The sequence below is a fragment of the Pseudonaja textilis genome, chromosome Z, assembly GCF_049901715.1.
Source record: "Pseudonaja textilis isolate UNSWEBS1 chromosome Z, rPseTex1.2, whole genome shotgun sequence".
Lineage (NCBI taxonomy): Eukaryota > Metazoa > Chordata > Lepidosauria > Squamata > Elapidae > Pseudonaja > Pseudonaja textilis.
Genome location: NC_142008.1, coordinates 103,828,351 through 103,846,113, shown reverse-complemented (window position 1 = coordinate 103,846,113; position 17,763 = coordinate 103,828,351). Strand labels below are relative to the sequence as shown.

Genomic DNA, 17,763 nt, shown 5'->3' with positions numbered 1-17,763 from the left:
TTTCTAGCAAAACCCATCTGTTCCAACAGTAATAACATGAATCGCCAATTCACATTATCAAATGCCTTCTGTGCATCTAGAAATATCAGAGCCATTTGTTTTTCAGGCTGTGCCTCGTAGTATTCCAAGGTGTCCAAGATTACTCTCATATTGTTTTTAATTTGTCTCTTTGGCAGAAATCCATTTTGATCAGGATGAATAAAATTATTTAAATATTTTTAAAGTCTTTCTGCCAATATTGAAGCAAAAATTTTATAATCTGCATTTAGTAGAGAAATGGGTCTATAGTTCTTAATTTGTAGTAATCGGCCTCCTCTTTTGGAATAAGTGTAATATAGGCTTCTAACCATGATTTAGGTATCTTTTTCTTTAACATAACTTCATTCATAACTTCTAGCAATGGAAGATTCAACGATTCTTGTAATGTTTTGTAAAATTCTGCCGAAGTCCATCTGGGCCTGTGCCTTTCCATTATTTTGCTTCTTGAGTGCTTCAGTTAACTCCATCATTGTTATATTGCTTTCTAACATTGTTTCAATCTCTTTAGGTATCTGAGGTAAATTAGCATTCTGTAAGTACTGTTTAACTCTTTCCTCATCAATATTCTCTTGCATATATAATTTCCCATAGAAGTCTCGAATGATTTCCTTCTTCTCTTTACTACTATAGCAAACTTGGCCTTGGTCATCTATTAATTGCAATATTTTCCTTGATTCTTTCTCCTTTCTCAATTTGTATGCTAACCATCTACCTGGTTTGTTTGCGTCTTCAAAGTAGTTCTGTTTAGCACCTCTAATTTTCTGTGCTAATTCTTCTTTTTCTATTTGACCCATTTTATGTTTAATTATATCCCTTTTAGCTTGATGTCCTTTTTCTGTGGCATTTTCTGTAGCTCTTTTTCAAGTCTTTTATGCTCATGCTCTAGGGCCTTAGAGGCTAGTCTTTTCATAGTATTCCTTTTCCTTGTATAGTCTATTATCAAGCCTCTAACATGTCTTCATTGTATCCCATACATTCTGAATTGATGTATCTTCTTTTTTATTTTCTCTAAAGAAAAAAGCCAATTCTTTCTCCATCCACCGTGTGAAGTCTTTTTCCTTTAAAATAGTATTATTTAACATCCATCTAGATCTTCTTTTTTGTCCTTTCCATTTAATTGTCATTGGATTGTGATCTGCCCAAGTACTTGTTTCAATATTTATTTCTTGAATATTAGTTATTAATTCTGTTGACATCCATATATCTATTCTGGACCATGATAAGTGTCTATTTGAATAGGTGTATTGTTTAGTTTTAGCATTTCTTTCCATGTATCTTTTAAGTTTATTTCATCTGCCTTTAAAAAAAAAAGATTTAGGGAGAGCCTTTCTGTTTTGCTTTATTGTTTTCTGTGCTGTATAATCCAATTTATTGTCTACAATTCCATTAAAATCTCCCATCATAACTATATTAGCATAGTCCAGTTCAATTATTTTCATATGTAATTTTTTGTTGAATTCTTCTTGTTTGCCATTCGGAGCATAGATTGCAATCAGGAGTGTTTTCATATTATTGTCCATTATTTCCACCATTAGTATTATTCCATCATCATTGGTATAAATCAGTTTTGCTGGGGTGGTCTCTTTAATATATAAAACCACTCCTCTTTTCTTACATTGTGTCAAGGAAGTAAATATTTTCCCTAATTTTGGCTGTATCAACAATTGTTCATATTGTTTTTTAATATGTACTTCTTGTAGACAAATTATATCAAATTTTAATTTCTCTAATTTATGAAAGGTTTTCCTTCTTTTAATGGCTGAGTTATGTCCATTTATATTAATTGTAATCAATTTTTTCTCTTCCATGGTTATATTTTGTAGTTAAGTTTAGCAGCTCTCATAGATCTTAGTTCACGTTCTTTGGCTTCCACCTTTCCACCTACTGCACCTTCTTCTTTTTCAATCACCATTTGGCAGTCCTCTTGGAATTCAATTAGTGAGATCTCTTTTTCTGCCTCTTCCTCTTTCCCTCCAAAAAATTCTGTATAAAATAATTCCGCTTTCTCAATTGAGTCAATTCTATGTCTCTGTTCTTGCCATGTGAACATTAAACCTTCTGGAATTAGCCATCTATAATTCACCTCTTTTTTAAGTAGCATTTTGATCAGGAATCGGTATTCTCTTCCCATCTCTCTCACACTTCTGGGTACTTGTCTCATGACCACAATCTCCTTGTCTTTGTATTTCAATGTTTTCTCTCTTGCCACTTGCAATATTTGTGTTTTAATTGCTTTCTTTGTAAATCTGATGTGAATTTCTCTTGGTAAGCTATTTCTCAACGCATATCTTGTGAAAACTTGATCAACCTCATCTATTCCATCCATCATCTTCTCTTGAGTTATTTCCAAAGCTTCAGCCAGTATTTCTATCATTATCTCAGCTAGGTTTTGTCCCTTTTCTTCCTCTATGTTTTGGAATCTAAGATAGAATTCTGATCTCTCCATCTCCCATCTTAGCATACCACTTTTATCTTGTTCAGCCACCGTTAATCTATTATCAATATCTCCAATCTTCTTGTCTCTTTGTTTATCTTCTTCTTCAATTTTTTGGAATCTCTCATCATACTTCAACATCATTTGTTGGATGTTCTCCACTTTTTCACCGGTTTTCCCTGTTGTTTGTTCAATGTTCTCTGTTCTTTTTTCAATGTTCTCTGATCTTGCTTGAATATTTTGAATTCCTTGCATAATCATCTGCAGAGTCACTTTTTCTTGTTCTTTTTCCTGCTTTAACATTGTCTGTATTGAACATTGTCCTCCAGATGGTGGAGAGGAAGAAGTAGAAGTTGAAGAACCAGGAGCTGTAAATTTCCTACTCATTTTAAGCAATTCAAAATCTTCAGGTTCTTCTAAACCTTAATCCAATTGTGAAGTAACCAATTATAGTTCAAAATAAAAATAGTAGAAAAAAGAAGCCCAATAATAATGATTTTAAAAAAGGAAAAAAAAGGGGAGGACAAGATTTCTTCAGGTTCTTGTATACCTTAATCCAATCAATAGTTAGATGAAGAAAAAGGCTTGAAAAAATAGGTGGGGAGAAGGAAAAAGAAAAAATTCTTCAGGTTCTTCAACACCTTAATCCAATTAAAAGGTCTCAAATAGACAAGAGTGCATAAGAATAAACCAGAAAGGTAGATGAAAAAACAAAAATACCAGGAAAGGGGAAAAAAGGCTATTCCGTTAAAAAAAATATTAATACTTAAAGGCTTTCCCTTTAAAATAAAAATCAAACGTAGAGATTGGACTTCCAAAGAAAAAAAGAAAAACAAAGACAAGCTCCAACAAAGCCAAAAACCCAAATAGTTATTACAAAAAAAGATAAAATGAAATACAATAAAGCTGGTGCGGAGGGATAGCACAACTTAGAAAAAGTAAAAAGAGCACACTGCACTTTGTTTAATTATCCAAGGCTCTTATTATAGCTCTCTTCTCCAAAAACTTATCTTTTTTTCCCCTAGGTTTCAACACCAGACACCAGCTGTTGATAGAAACCCAGAAGAGCACCTGCAATAATACTCTCCCATGCTCTTCCCTCTATCTTATCAAATGGCAATGTCCTTGAAAAAGAGTCTCAGTTCTTTCTCAGCTTTGTCTGGTCACAGGGAAATAGAATATTTTCAAGCCTCTACTTGGCAGTGTTACAAAGTTTCTTTGCTCTCACTTTCCCCCTCCTTTTCCAAGCAAGGTATAATAAGAATTAATAAAAAAAAGAAAAAGATATTTTAAAAAAAGAGATAACTAAAGTGAGCCTCTACCCTAAAATATTACAAAATTAAAAAGGAGAAAAAGAAATAGATGTAAACGAAAAAACCAGTCCAGTTTCAAAATACAAGATCGTGTATAGAAAATCCAGCAATGAGAAGAAAAAAACCATTATTTTGACATTGCTGTTTAAAATTGCCGCTTAATCACTTCTGTCAAAACTTTTACAGATTCCTTCTTTTCCTTAGGGTGTCCTTTCAGATCTTAGAATAAAGAAAAAGTTCTCACCAAACCGGCAACTCTCTCTTTCTGTTCTCTTCCGTTTCGGAGCTGTCCCAACTTCAGCAGCTTTAATGGCTGCCTCTTTGCTGCTGGCAAGAAGAGCTTCTCCTGGATCTACCAGGGACTTTGCAGCATCCCTGGGATCGACAGGATGCGCTCTTCACTTTCACCGTCTCTTCGGGACGGTTTAGATCCGATAGGACCGTCCAAGAGCAAAGATATCGGCAGCGATCTCAGACCTCCGAGATCGCATGCCGTATCGCCGCGATGCCAGCTCCGTCCTTGCAATGGGCCCATTTTTAATAGCTTCTTCAACGGGAGGGCAATTTCAGCAAAGGATAGAATGAATTGTCTATAGAAGTTGGCAAACCCCAAGAAACTTCGAAGTTGTTTTCGGGTTCTGGGGGGTTGCCAGTCCAGCACCGCTTTCACTTTTCCAGGGTCCATTTCAATCCCCAGGTTGGATATTCGTTAGCCTAAGTAGTCCAATGACTTTGTGGAATTCTCATTTTGAGAATTTCACATATAATTTGGTGGCTAGAAGTTTTTCTAGAACTTGTCAGACCAATTGAAAACATTCTTCCATGGTTTCGCTGAAGATAAGGATATCACCAGGTACACGACGACCCTGCGGTAAAGGTGCAGGTATAGCACCTCATTGATGAGCTGCCTAAACACTGCAGGAGCCTCCTGAAGTCTGAAAGGCGTGACTTTGAATTGGAAACTACCCAGAGGGCAGTTAAAAGCAGTTTTCCACTCATCTCCCTCTTTGATGCGGACCCAGTAGTAAGCTTCCCTGAGATCTAGCTTGGTGAATATCTTGCTCTTTGACAGGTGGTTCAATAAGTCCTTCATAAGGGGGAGAGGATACATGTTCTTGACGCATACGGCGTTCATGCCTCTAAAGTCATCTTTCTTCTCCTTGAACAACACAGGGGCAGCTAATCTTGATTTGGCAGGCTCACTAAAACCTTGTTCCAAATTGCTGTCAATGTATTTCCTTAATTCAGTCGTTTCAGCAGGTGTCATGGAATACATCTTTGGTTTTGGTAATTTCACCCCGGGCTCTAATTCTGTGGCGCAATCAGTGGCTCGATGGGAAGGTAAACATTACACTCTTCTTCACTGAATGCTTCAGTCAAGTCTTTGTATTGGTCAGGTACCTGGGAATTATCTGGGAAAAGGTGGGATGCCATGGATGCTGGCTCAGGCTCTGGGTTCAAGCTGACTGGTGGCTTTGTAGTGGGTGGAAGAAGGGGCAGTGGGCTCGGTCCAATGAGGATTTTTCTGAATCCATCCTCCCATTTGATCATCGGGGCCCATTTGTCTAGCCAAGCAAGTCCCAGTATGATTGATTCTGACATCTTGTGACCACTATGAAGCGTATGAGTTCGCGGTGGGGCCCTAATTCCATCTTGATCAATTCAGTCATCTGAGTAGCTGCCCCCCCCCCCAAAATTAAGGTTCCATGCACTTGCTCCAATCTGATTGGGTGTTTTAGCGGGTTAGTCTTTATGCCCAATTGTTCAACAGCGGGGAGTCCAATAAGACATCTAGAACACCCAGTATCAATGACAGCTTCTAACTCCCCGGCCTCCCCTGTGTTTGGTACCACTAACTTGATCTTGACTGTAAAAGGTATGATGGGATCACTCACCATTGGGTTGTCTTTGCAGGTTGGGTTCTCAGGGACATGGCAGTCTGGTGGTCCATTGCGCCCATTTGTGCAGAGGGGGCTTTCCCAGCTGTGTTTGGCAAACCCGCCCCTGGCCAGAGGTCTTTGTTGATTCTTCCGACCTCTAACAGCTGGATTAGACTTCGACTCTGGAGCTTGTGGTACAGGAGCAGGGGGCAGACAGTCTGCTGCTCTATGGCCGGCTTGGCCACATTGGTAACATTTCAGCACCCTGGTAGGTTGGGTACAAGCAGGTTCGGCTGATCTGGTCGGCGGTCTCCTAGACACAATTCTCTAGGTGGGGCTGCAGAAGGGGTTTCCTGTGTGGGTTGATGCTGCGATTTAAGTTGAGGGATGCGACATACCACAATTATAAGGTCTCTGGGATTCCCCTAATTTCACAAGCCTTCTTTACTTCTGGATCAATGGCGTTTTTAAAATAGTGTAAAGTCATTCTTTCAGGCCAATCCATGAGGTGGCTTGCGACCCTTTTAAAGTCCCAAATAAATTCTGACAAGGGTCATTTGCCTTGCGTCATTTACACTAACTTCTCTTCATTCTCTGCTACCCTGTCTGGATTTTCAAATCTGAGTCTTAATAATTGAATAAATCTATTTTACATTGCATAATTCACGGGCTTGTTTGTTGTGTAGTTGGGCCACCCAGTCTGAAGCATCCCCTTCATTCATCCCATTTGTTATAGCCATAATCAAATTGCGCTCTGTGGCATATTGATCTCCAAATTGTTCTATCTGGGATTGGATTCAAGTGAGGAAGTAATTGAAATGTTCATGGCAGCCATCGAATACAGCCTTAAAGGGTATTTGGTCCGGCCTGGGTCATGGTTGCGGAGGTGGCACTGTCCAGGCCCCTGCAGGTTGTACTGGAATGAAAGGAACTGGCCTGGTGGCATACGTAGACTGGGTAGACCCGCTGTATCCTGGCTGGGTGGTGCCTCTCTGGAATAGGGATCTCTGTGGCCTCACTGCCGGTTGGGGCTGCATTTGTGGTTGCCAGGAGGTAGATGGGTATGGTCTGGTTCCCTGGTCTGGTGGAGGGGAAGTGGCTGCTGCCTGCTATCTGTGCAACCCCCCTTCAGACCAGGGCTGTGTTGGTGCTGGCTCCCATTGGCATTGAATCCATCCCTGGCCTGGATAAAATCCCTACCCTGGCGGGATACTCTCTTCAGGGGACAAAATTCCTTCTGGAAAATGAGGGCATTGACTCAGAGGTTGCAACATACCTCTGTCAGTTGATGCGTCTTTCTAGCTTCCTCCAACAGGCATCTGTATAGTCTCCCTCCAATCTGACAGAACAGCAATATGACTGGGGCTTGAGAAAGATATATGTTCAAACACCTGGGTTACTTCTGGGTTATAACAACTTCTTGAGTTGAAACGCTTAGGTATAGCTCCTAAGTCTCTTTCCTCTAGTGTCAATCTGAAAGTATCCATCATCTCCAAACAAAGGCTTGCAGATCCAATTAATGTTCTGGAGGGAGGACCCCCATACTCTCCCCCCTGCATATCTCCAACTTCAGCTGATTGTTGATCTTTCTCCATCTCTGGGAAAAAAACTCCGGGGTATCAGCCAAGCCCCTTCAAAAAATAAAAGTGAACTTTGGGAAATAAATGTAAAGCATCCAGAAAGTATCCATGATATCAATCACTTCAAGACATTTTCTCTCCAATTGATTTATTTAGAAACATCTGGCATGTCAAAGGCATTTTCCCAAAGTGAAATTATTTTCATAATACAGAATTCATATTACACAGAATCTACCTTCTCTCCTCCCACTTCTACACTTCATAAATCACGAGAACCAATTAACTGCAACTGGAATTTCTTAATACGACATACAGAATAACCTTGAGCTTTTCAACTCCTCCACTCCCTCTTCCATGAAATGTGACAGCTGAATTTTTAAAGCTGACAGTTGCTGTAATATAGGTAGTCCTTGACTTAAGAACACAATTGAACCCAAAATTTCTGTTTTTAAGTGAGATATTTATTAAGTGAGTTTTGCCCCATTTTATGACCTTTTTTGCTTCTGTTGTGAATCATTGCAGTTGATAAGTTAATAACCAGGTTGTTAAATGACTCTGGCTTCCCCACTGACTTTGCTTGTAAGAAAATCACAAACAGAGTTCACATGACTCTGGGATACAACAACAATCATAAATATGAACCAGTTGTCAAGCATTTGAATTTTGATCACATGTTCAAATGCTTGGCAACTGGTTCATATTAGTGACTATTGTCATAATTGTGAAAAACGGTCACAAGTCACTTTCTTCAACGTCATTGTAACTTTAATGATCACTAAATGAATTGTTGTAAGCCAAGGACTACCTGTATTAACTTTGGTGTTAAACCAAGGACAGGTGAAAACAATATTTTCTGCAGACTGAAAGAATCAGTTCCTAGAATTATTCGATATGGAGATGATTGCACACCCCATATTGCCCATAGTTCAATGCAAAATGCTTCTGATGAAGCAACAATAAATGAATTACTAGGGCTTATGAGTGCTTCCACATTTATATGATAACAACTTCAAAGTTAAACATTTTATGTCTTGATTTGAATAGCAGCAACAAGTAAAACTAAAGATTTTACAATACCTGCAGTAGACAGGATGTTAAAAGTTTTTGAAGCTTTCTTATGTTCTGACAACAACTAATCCAAACAGCAATTGTTACATTCGTAGATTATCCTTTTGATGAAAAGTGGATTTTATTTCTCTCTATTCAGTACTACAATCAGAGAAAAGGATCAATATGAAATTGAGAAATATGAAATATGGGTTTGTAAAAAAACAGGGAGATGCCTGTTTCAGGTTGCTGCAAGTCCAGACTTTTATTAAAGAGTAAGGAACACTACAAGCATTTCAGTTTGAGAAAGTTGTCCGTGATAGGTACATTAATATTACAAAAGGAAGTATAATGGCAAAATGTTTAGGACCCCTGTTCTAGAGAAATAGGGCTTAGGGGCACATTCAATGAACTATATATACCCTCATGGACTTGCTAAATATGCCTGAGAAGTAATCAGTGAACAGTTGTTTTGTTTTGTTTAGTTTATTGTCATTGCACTTCATACAATGAAATTAAATGCCATCTTCAGTGTACATTATAAAAAAACACAAACACACATCTTTCACATTCTATACGATTGAATTGAAAATCCAATATTGCATTAATATTGCAGTATACTGTAGAATTCAATATAGTTACTGCCCTGGGATAGAAGCTGCCTTTCAGCCTATTTGTCCTTGTTTTATTATCCTGTACCATCTGCCAGATGGTAATAGTACAAAAAAAGGTACCCAGGATGAGATGGACCTTTAAGAATGTTTTGAACTTTCTTAACGCAGTGGGAGCTATAAAGCTCTTCCAAAGAGGGGAGTGGGCAACCAGTGATCCTCTGGGCAATGACGTTAACCCTTTGGAGTGCTGTCATATTTGCCACTGTGCAATTGGCAGATCATACTGTGCTGTCCAGACAGTATATAAATAATTGGGAATTGAGATAGTTAAGCTAGAATTGGAAGCTGCCCCCTTAAAGGAATGCCTCATGGTAAATGTAGTTAATGCATCATGGGAAATGTAGATCATGTCATATGATCACATCTGTAATCCTGATTGGTCACTGAATTGACCCTTGGGTTGAGGGAGTTTCCTTCTCTTTTGCCTGAACCCCAGCAGTGTGCTAGTATCTCACCCCTTGCTCCATCATTGTGGGATGAAAGATCACTATGCTTTTACACTATGAAGCCAGCTGTGTAAAGATTTGGACATTAAGATGAATCTTGACGTAACTGTGAGTTAAACCTTGAGGATACCTTGTGATTCCAATAAAGAAACTTTGTATGGAAGCCTTTGTAGAGTTTGGCCTGTCTGTCTTTATACTCAGCCAGCTATTTAAAAGATAGAACAGTAAAAGTATAGTGAGATCTGAGATCCCACAGTAAAAGTATAAGTGCAATCTAATTCCTGGAAGAGTAAAAGTATATTGAAATTGGAACTCCCAAAGTGAAAGCATATTGTTAAAAGATAAGTTCCATCTCCTCTTAAGCTAAGTGAAGATATAAGTCAATCAGATTGCTTGTGAAAGAGTGGAAAAGTCAGCATTCTGATATCCTAGGAAAGTAAAGAGGAAGGATTTAAACTGAATTCTCTGAAGTTACCAAAGCCTGTTTGAGTCCCCCATTTCATAAGAGACAAGTAGAATCCTCTCTGGCTCTTTGTATTTCTGTTTCTCTGCTATCTCAAAGACTGTTCTGCAAACAAGAGAGAGAATCTGGGTGAGAATCTGTAATATTTCCTGAGTCTTCAGCCACAAAGAAAAAAACAGTTGATTCTGTTCATTGAGAGGAAGAGGGTCATAAATGGGCCCAGTATACCAAGTTTATGACAGTGGTCTCCAAGCAACAGGGTCGTAAATTCTTTAGTGCTGAATCATCTCCATAGAAATGGGCCACATATTTGTTTTCCCTCTTTAGGGGGAAAACCAAATCCAGCCAGTAATTTAAAGACAGGAACACAGCTTGTCCTTCATCATTCCTTTACTGGAGTTAAAGGCAATCTCTAATCAAAACACACCAGTATACACTGCTCAACGAAAGGAGGTCGCCTGGTCGTAGTTTGCCCCAAGCAATTAATATAAATCATAGGATCCTTTGATGACTATTCTTCATAGCATAGCTGTCTGCAATTCATCTAGTAGCTCACAGCACCACCTTGTGGTCAAGTAATGAATTTCACATAAATTTCCTAAATTTAGCTAGGCCTTTGAACGTAGCCCAAGGGTCAAGCTCCACCTTGTAGTCAAGTAGTGAATTTCACAGCTAAACTCAGCTATCCTCTTACAGCGCACCTTAGAGGTCAACCTGTGTACTGCACCAGCGTCATCCAGACCTTGCAACGCACACGTCTAGTAGTCAACCAGTGAATTGCATCGGAGTCTCCAGAATTCAGCTACCCGCTTGCAGTGCATCCTAGGAGAAAAAAAGAGGAAATGCATGGAAAACTGCTAACTTTTCCAAAATTCACCTTTTGCCAATTTGAAGCATGGCAGTGTTTTCAGCCATGACAGATGTCTATGATGTACCAGAGGACTCGAACCCTCCACCTACCCTTGATGTAAACGTGGAGCTTGGTTCTCTAAACCCAGAATTGAATGTCCAACATTCTGAAGAGGCTACGATACCTCAGAAATCGTATGACCTCAGACAGCATAGGAAGCTTATGAACCCTGGATTTATACTTGAGGGAGGATTGGGACAGGCAGTATCACCGCTATGCACAGACAGAGCTGCTGAGGATCTGCGAAGTCCCCAAACACAAGCTGTCTGTTGAAAGAATCTGCACACTTCAGGATGAACTAGATGACTTTCTCGCATAGTGGAGAAACAGCTAAAGTAAACTCAAGTCCATCCAGTCGAGGCTGGGTGACTCAAAGCTCTGAGAACACATTCAATGCTTCAAGGAGCTAAACATGGAACACGAGGACTACATTCAGAGAGGCAAAGACTCCCTACGGGCTGCACTCCACGACGTGCTACAGCTGGAAGAAATGTTGAGGGAGAGGCTCACATCTGACATAGCCCCTCGATCACATGTGGAATCCTCCCACTATTCTAAGAAAGCCTCATCCTTCCATCCCAAGCCAGCTAGATCTCAAGCAGGCTCCAGTGTCTCACAGCAATTCTCTGCTGCTAGCTCTTCCCATCCTTCCAGACCATCTTCCCATTGCAGCGACTCATCTAAGGCTTCTAAAGCAGCAAATTATGCCGAACGAGCTGCAGAAGCTCAATAGAAGCCGCAGTAGCTGATGCAGATCTATGAGCAATAGAGGAAGTGATACAACAGAAGGGGCAGTAGTAGTTCAAGCAGAAGAAATGGTGAAAGCTCAGGCCAGCCAACAGGCAGTAATGGCCAAAGCTCAGGCCAAATTAGAGTTACTCAAACAACAAAGGGAGACGGCAACAAAGACCGTATGGGTCACAGCATTGCAGAACTTCAACCTTGAAGGGTTAGAAAGAGAGATCCCAGATAAACGAGTCAAGGCCTATGTGGATGAGCAGTACTCGCTACAACATGAGCAAGCGGAACCAGCATGGTTAGTTAGCAATATCCTACAACCAGGGATCAAAGGGGAGAATCTCAACCACAGGATCTAAACGCTGGTCAAAAAATTGATGTGGTAAGACCTAAGACTCGAGATTCCTTTCCCAAAAGCAGCAAACCTACCTTGATGTCTCACGGCCTGCTGAGCAAGCAACTTAGCCCACCAGTAACAATGAAGACTCCTCAACAGGTAGGCATGCAAGCAGCCACAATTGCTACACTCAATTCACAGGCAAAAGGGTTCTTGCCACACCCTCAAGGCAACTCTAATACAGATATATAGTAAGATGCATGTGGTACCCACACCCGGCAGCAGAGAGACTATCTGCATATGTGTTAACAGCTCACAACCTCCTCATAAAGTACTCTGTTGATAACCATGAACTGTCCACAACACTCGAGCCAGTACACCATGCTTATGAGGACGCTATGTCAAGAGATGATCTGCCATCACAGAGAAGAAACAGAATTCTTACTATGATGGGGAAAACTGTACGTAGCAGCTAATAGCGTGTATAAATTTAATGGCAAGCCAGGCAGAGAATACCTACTGTGGAAGCTTGTTTTCACAAGTACCATTCAACAAGAAAGGCCGCATTCTGGTGAAGAACTTAAATTTCTGTTGGCATGGCTGGGACCATGGTCTGAAATAGTAAAAGACATTTACTCATCCATATTAAACGACCCAGCTACTACCCTGAAACAAGCGTGGGATACTCTGGACCGAAGGTACAGTGATACCACATTGACGGAATATTTGCTGTTAGAATGACTTGACGGTTTCCCGCATAACGCCATCAATGAAACCCAAAGACTGGAGAAATTTTCCACCATTCTTACGCAGTTGCGAACAGCCAAAGAATGTTCTGACTTACCAGGACTTGCTTGCCTCAATCAGTTCATAATCCAAGAAGCAATCATTACCAAACCACCAAAAGAGATACTGGAACAATGGATTGTTTTGTCTGATGCCTTCTTGGCTGCGAACCAAAACAGAGAACCACCCTTTGCCCTTCTCCAAGAATTTGTTGCCCGCCAAACAATGTCCTGCAACAGCTTTTGAAACCTCCGCCTCAGAAACAGCTATCTCTCTACTGACAAAGAACACAATCAAAACTCTACACCTTTCAAGAGTATAACACAAATTGCTAGAGAACACAACCTCGCAACAACACATAAAACGGAGGTTGCAACCTAAGACATAAAGAATTTGGGCAAAAACCCATTGGAAACAGCCCAATTTAAGCCTCCGACAACAATGAGTTCGGCTTTGTCCATTACACAACACTCGACACTCGCTGAACAGGTGCCAAGCATTTGCACAGAAACCTCTGCACCAAAAAAAGGCTTTGTTAAGGGAATTCAGATTCTGCTACAAGTGTTGCAAATCTAAACACTCTGCCATAGACTGTGCAGCCAAAGTGCAATGTCATCTATGCAACAGCAACAAGTACCCAACTGCTCTGCATCCAGACTCTGAGCCACCACAGCAGACAACACATAACCCTTCCTCGGCCAAGGAGCCTCAGTGTGCTATAGAGGCACACCCAGAGCCAGCGGTGAGTGTCAATTGCATGGCAATGTGTGATAACACACTGTCTCCTCGCTCATGTCATCAGATCTGCTTAGCCAACATCTATCCCAATGGACACCCAGAAAAAGCAGTGAAGATGTATGTAATAGTGGATAATCAGAGCCAAGCCCGCATAATTCGCTAGCCAAGCCCGCATTCTTTGACCTCTTTGCTGTTCCAAAGGAAGAAGTGCACTTCACAATATCAATGTGCACCGTACTATGAAGTACGGCAGGGAGGAGAGCTACTGGACTCTGTATAGAGTCATTAGATGGGAGTTCCCATAGCCAAGTGACCTCAGCCAGATTGCAACACCTGAGGTAGCAAGCAACATACCACACCTGAAGCACATGCTCATCACTTTCCCGCTCTAGATCCGGAGGCAAAGATTCTCTTGCTGGGAATAGATGCCCCTGATGCTTTAGCTTGCATTGAAGTAGTCCGAGAAGCTTCCCATTTGCCTTCAAAACAGACCTAGAATGGGGAATCTCAGGAATAATCTGTGGCGATTTGGCTGCAGGCCCAAACCGAAGCAAATGTCTTCGCAACATCCATCCCAACAGCTTGCCAACACCCTGTGGAACCGTTGGAAGCAAGAATACCTGTCTATCCTACAAGGCCGCCATAAGCAACAGCAGACTTTTACCAAGACGCTCTATACCAGACCAGTCACTGACCTAGTGTTGCTGCGGAGAAAGACTGAACTTGAAGATTGAACCTCAAGCTTTGCATGCTTTGCTTGTTTGAGGCTATATTACTGTTTACTGTTTATCTTAGTTATATAGTTAATTGATAGTTGTTGTGGAATTTATAATTCCAGGTGGGGAGTGTGCTGTCCAGACAGTATATAGGTAATTGGGAATTGAGATAGTTAAGCTAGAATTGGGAGCTGCCCCCTTAAAGGAATGCCTCATGGTAAATGTAGTTAATGCATTATGGGAAATGTAGTTCATGTCGTGGTCACATCTGTAATCCTGATTGGTCACTGAATTGGCTCTTGGTTGGGTTGGGTCCTTCTCTCTTGCCTGGACCCCTTGCTCCATCGTTATGGGATGAAAGATCACTATGCTTTTACACTATGAAGTCAGCCGTGTAAAGATTTGGACATTAAGATGAATCTCAACGTAACTGTGAGTTATACCTTGAGAATACCTTGTGATTCCAATAAAGAAACTTTGTATGGAAACCTTTGTAGAGTTTGGCCTATCTGTCTTTATACTCAGCCAGCAATTTAAAAGATAGAACACATACAGAGGTGCAGTAAGTTAAAATACTTTCTATGTTGCAGCAGTAGAAGGTCACCAACAGTTTTTCATTCAGCTGTTGTTTTCCTCAGGTAGTATAATCTCTGCTGGATCCTTTTGACCAGTGCTGAAATGTGAGTGCCTCAGGTCAGGTTCTTTTTTATGGTAATACCCAGAAACTTAAAACTGGCTACTTGCTCCACTTGGTCTCCATTGATAAGCAAGGGCCGGATGTCTAATCTATTCCTTCTACAGTCCACTAAACCTCCTTAGTCTCACTGGTGTTAAGGACCAAGTTATTGTCTCCACCCCACGAAAGCAATCCGTCCACCTCATCTCGATAGGCATACTCATCCCTCCATCCCCAGATTCATTTGATAAATTGGTGTGTGAAACGAGCATCAATTCATTTGGAAAATATGACCATTTCTTTTAAAAAATAATGTTTTCCTGTATATAATTTGTCATGTATCCTTCTGCAATTACCTATATAACAGTTTTCTCTATTATGAATAATAATTAGATATGAGAAACTAAAACAATTGGCAATTTCAACATCACTGCTTATGTTGAAGGTCAGCTGTCATAAAACATATACAGAATTCCTCAATATGTTCCATAAAAACAAAATGAAAACATTTATTTTATAAAACAATGAGTTCTACGTAGAATAGTTTAGAGCAATGGTTCCAGGCTTTAGATGATTTGGACATCGGGAAGTAATAATTTTTTGCTTGAGACTTGAGTTGTGCATTAATATTCTAAAATATGTAAATGCATATAAATTAATTTTCTCCAATCTTACTCCTGGAAATCTGGCATTCAGGAGTCTGAAAGAGCATACAGGTATCCTTTGCTTACAATTAATTTAGTGACCATTTTAAGTTACAACAGCACTGAAAAACTAACATGACCATTTTTCATATGACCACTGCAGCATCCCCATGGTTACACGATCAAAATTCAGACACTTGGCAACTGTCTCATATTTATGACAGTTAGTGCCCTGGGATCATGTGATCCCTTTGTCACCTGACAAGCAAAGTCAATGGGGAAGGCAGATTTACTTAACCATGCTACTAACTTAATAACTGCAGTGATTCACTTAATAACTGTGAAAAGAAAGGTCATAAAATGGGGCAAAACTCACTTTAAAATGTCTAACTTTGCAAATAAATTTTAGGTTTAATTGTGATTGTAAGTCAGGGACTATGGTATCTGCATTCTGTTCTCTTTCTGGACAGCAACATAATTTCTCATAGCAGGGAAAAAAATTTAAATTACTTCTTGTTACGGTACCCCAGAATGTCTCATGCACGGGACTGTATTTTGAGGGGACAAGATATAACTCATATATACATAAATAATTTCTTTAAGGCATGTGTTCGGTTCTTATCTTAAGAAGTTGATGTTATCTCAAAATTAGAATAAGTTTTTTAAAAGTTTGATGAAGGAATATAAGGTGCTAGCCTCCATTCTTTCTTGCGGCTGCATTTTCCAAACCTCCGTGTGTGGCTTCTTCGCTTTTTCATTTCCAGTTCAACAGCTTCTATGGGAATCTGGCATGGCTTTGTGGTTGGTAGGAAGAGGGTTAAAACCATCGAGTTGGAGCTGTCAAGCAAAGCGGAGGCGGGGGACAGGATAGATTCGAGGGGTGCTTTCCTGTTTGAACCCGCCACTGCCTACACACAGGGACGGGAGTGGCTCTTTCGTTACCAGGCCTGCATAGCGAAGGCGTGCAAAACCCGCTTGGATTCCTGCAGGGAGAATGAATCGGTGAGATTCCTCAGACAGATCCAGTGGTGTGGAGACCGATTTATGGGGACAAAGACGGGCAGCCCGTAACTCAAAAACATCCATTTCTGGGGGAACGCCTGCAAGAAGGGCAACTTCATCCACCCCACCCACCGCCTCCATTCACACTCTTCGTCTCCCAGAGTAGTTCGCAGCGGGGATGATCTGCTGTAGAAAATCCTATCTATATTTCTTTTATATTTCTCCCACCCCCTTTTATTTTATCTATTTCTGCGACAGAAGTATGATTGATATTGAGCATGATCCATTACTGTACTGTGTGGTGTAATGGACAGTGCTGGCTGTTACCTATTTCGTCTAGGTTGTAGCTGTAAAGCATACAGTACCTAGAATATACAAATACTTTATTTCTTTGTAAGGATGTCAGCGTTGTTCATAGAAATGTTTGATTTATTTCTGCCAAGTCTTTTCTCATTAGCCTTTAAAATTTAATTTACACTATAACGTTTATTTATTTGCATATCAAACCTTTATTAATTTTATAAGTAATCCAAGAAGGAGGACACCCCTCATCCTATTTTCCCCACAATAACAAACCTATGAGGTGAATTGGACTAAGACAGAATGACTGCCTCAAAGTCACTCAGCTGGCCTTCATGCCAAGACAAGACTAAAATCAAGAGTTCCCCAGTTTCTGGCCTGTGTCTGAACCACTAAATAAAAGGTATTGAGAAATGCCTCTATTAATTTACGTAACTCCTTATAAAGAGAAGGAAAGTACTGAAATCAGGCCAGGACTGTTTGTCTAAGCAATAATACTGAATGTACTGAATGTGCACATTTTTCTATTTGAAAACTTTGAAACGTACAACAAAAATATGTTGAACTTCTAATATCTCTAACAATACTGTATAATGTCAGAATAAAAAAAAAATCAGTAGAAATATAACTGTCAAACAAAGTGGTGCCAAATTAATCGTAACGGTGCAATATTCCAGAGGCTGGTATTGCAGATGTTTAATAGAACATAATTTTCAATATATTTTCATAAGAAATTCAATATACCTTTCTAAAAGAAGTACATTTCCAACACAACACATAATAATAAATTTTTGCTGTTCTAAAATTTTGATTGAATCATGCTGGCAACATAGACAATATCAATATGCCTTCAGAAGTAATTCCTAATTTCCTCCATTTAAAATGCAGAATTTAATTATAGTAATCACTTTTAGAACTAATTTGGTTTTAGAAATATACTAATGCAATCAGCTGCTCCTATTAATCAAATTTTTATACTCTCAGCCAACTAAGTACTTTTTTTTTCCCTCCTAGGAAAAATTTCATAGAACTGTAAGTTT

General features: G+C 39.9%; 1 protein-coding gene across 4 annotated transcripts in view; it reads left to right on the top strand.

The window, feature by feature from the left end:
- Positions 1–17,763, top strand: part of LOC113450820 (uncharacterized) — a 45,936-nt gene that overhangs the window by 17,413 nt on the left and 10,760 nt on the right. Inside the window, exon 1 of one of the 4 annotated variants that reach the window (XM_026722123.2) lies at positions 16,263–16,423. The exons of 1 other annotated variant lie outside the window; for it this stretch is intronic. The gene's annotated coding sequence lies outside the window, so the exon portion shown is untranslated. Of the gene's footprint in view, positions 1–16,262; positions 16,424–17,763 lie in introns of those variants that run through there. 2 more of the 4 variants (XM_026722124.2, XR_015740148.1) reach the window with 2 other exon arrangements.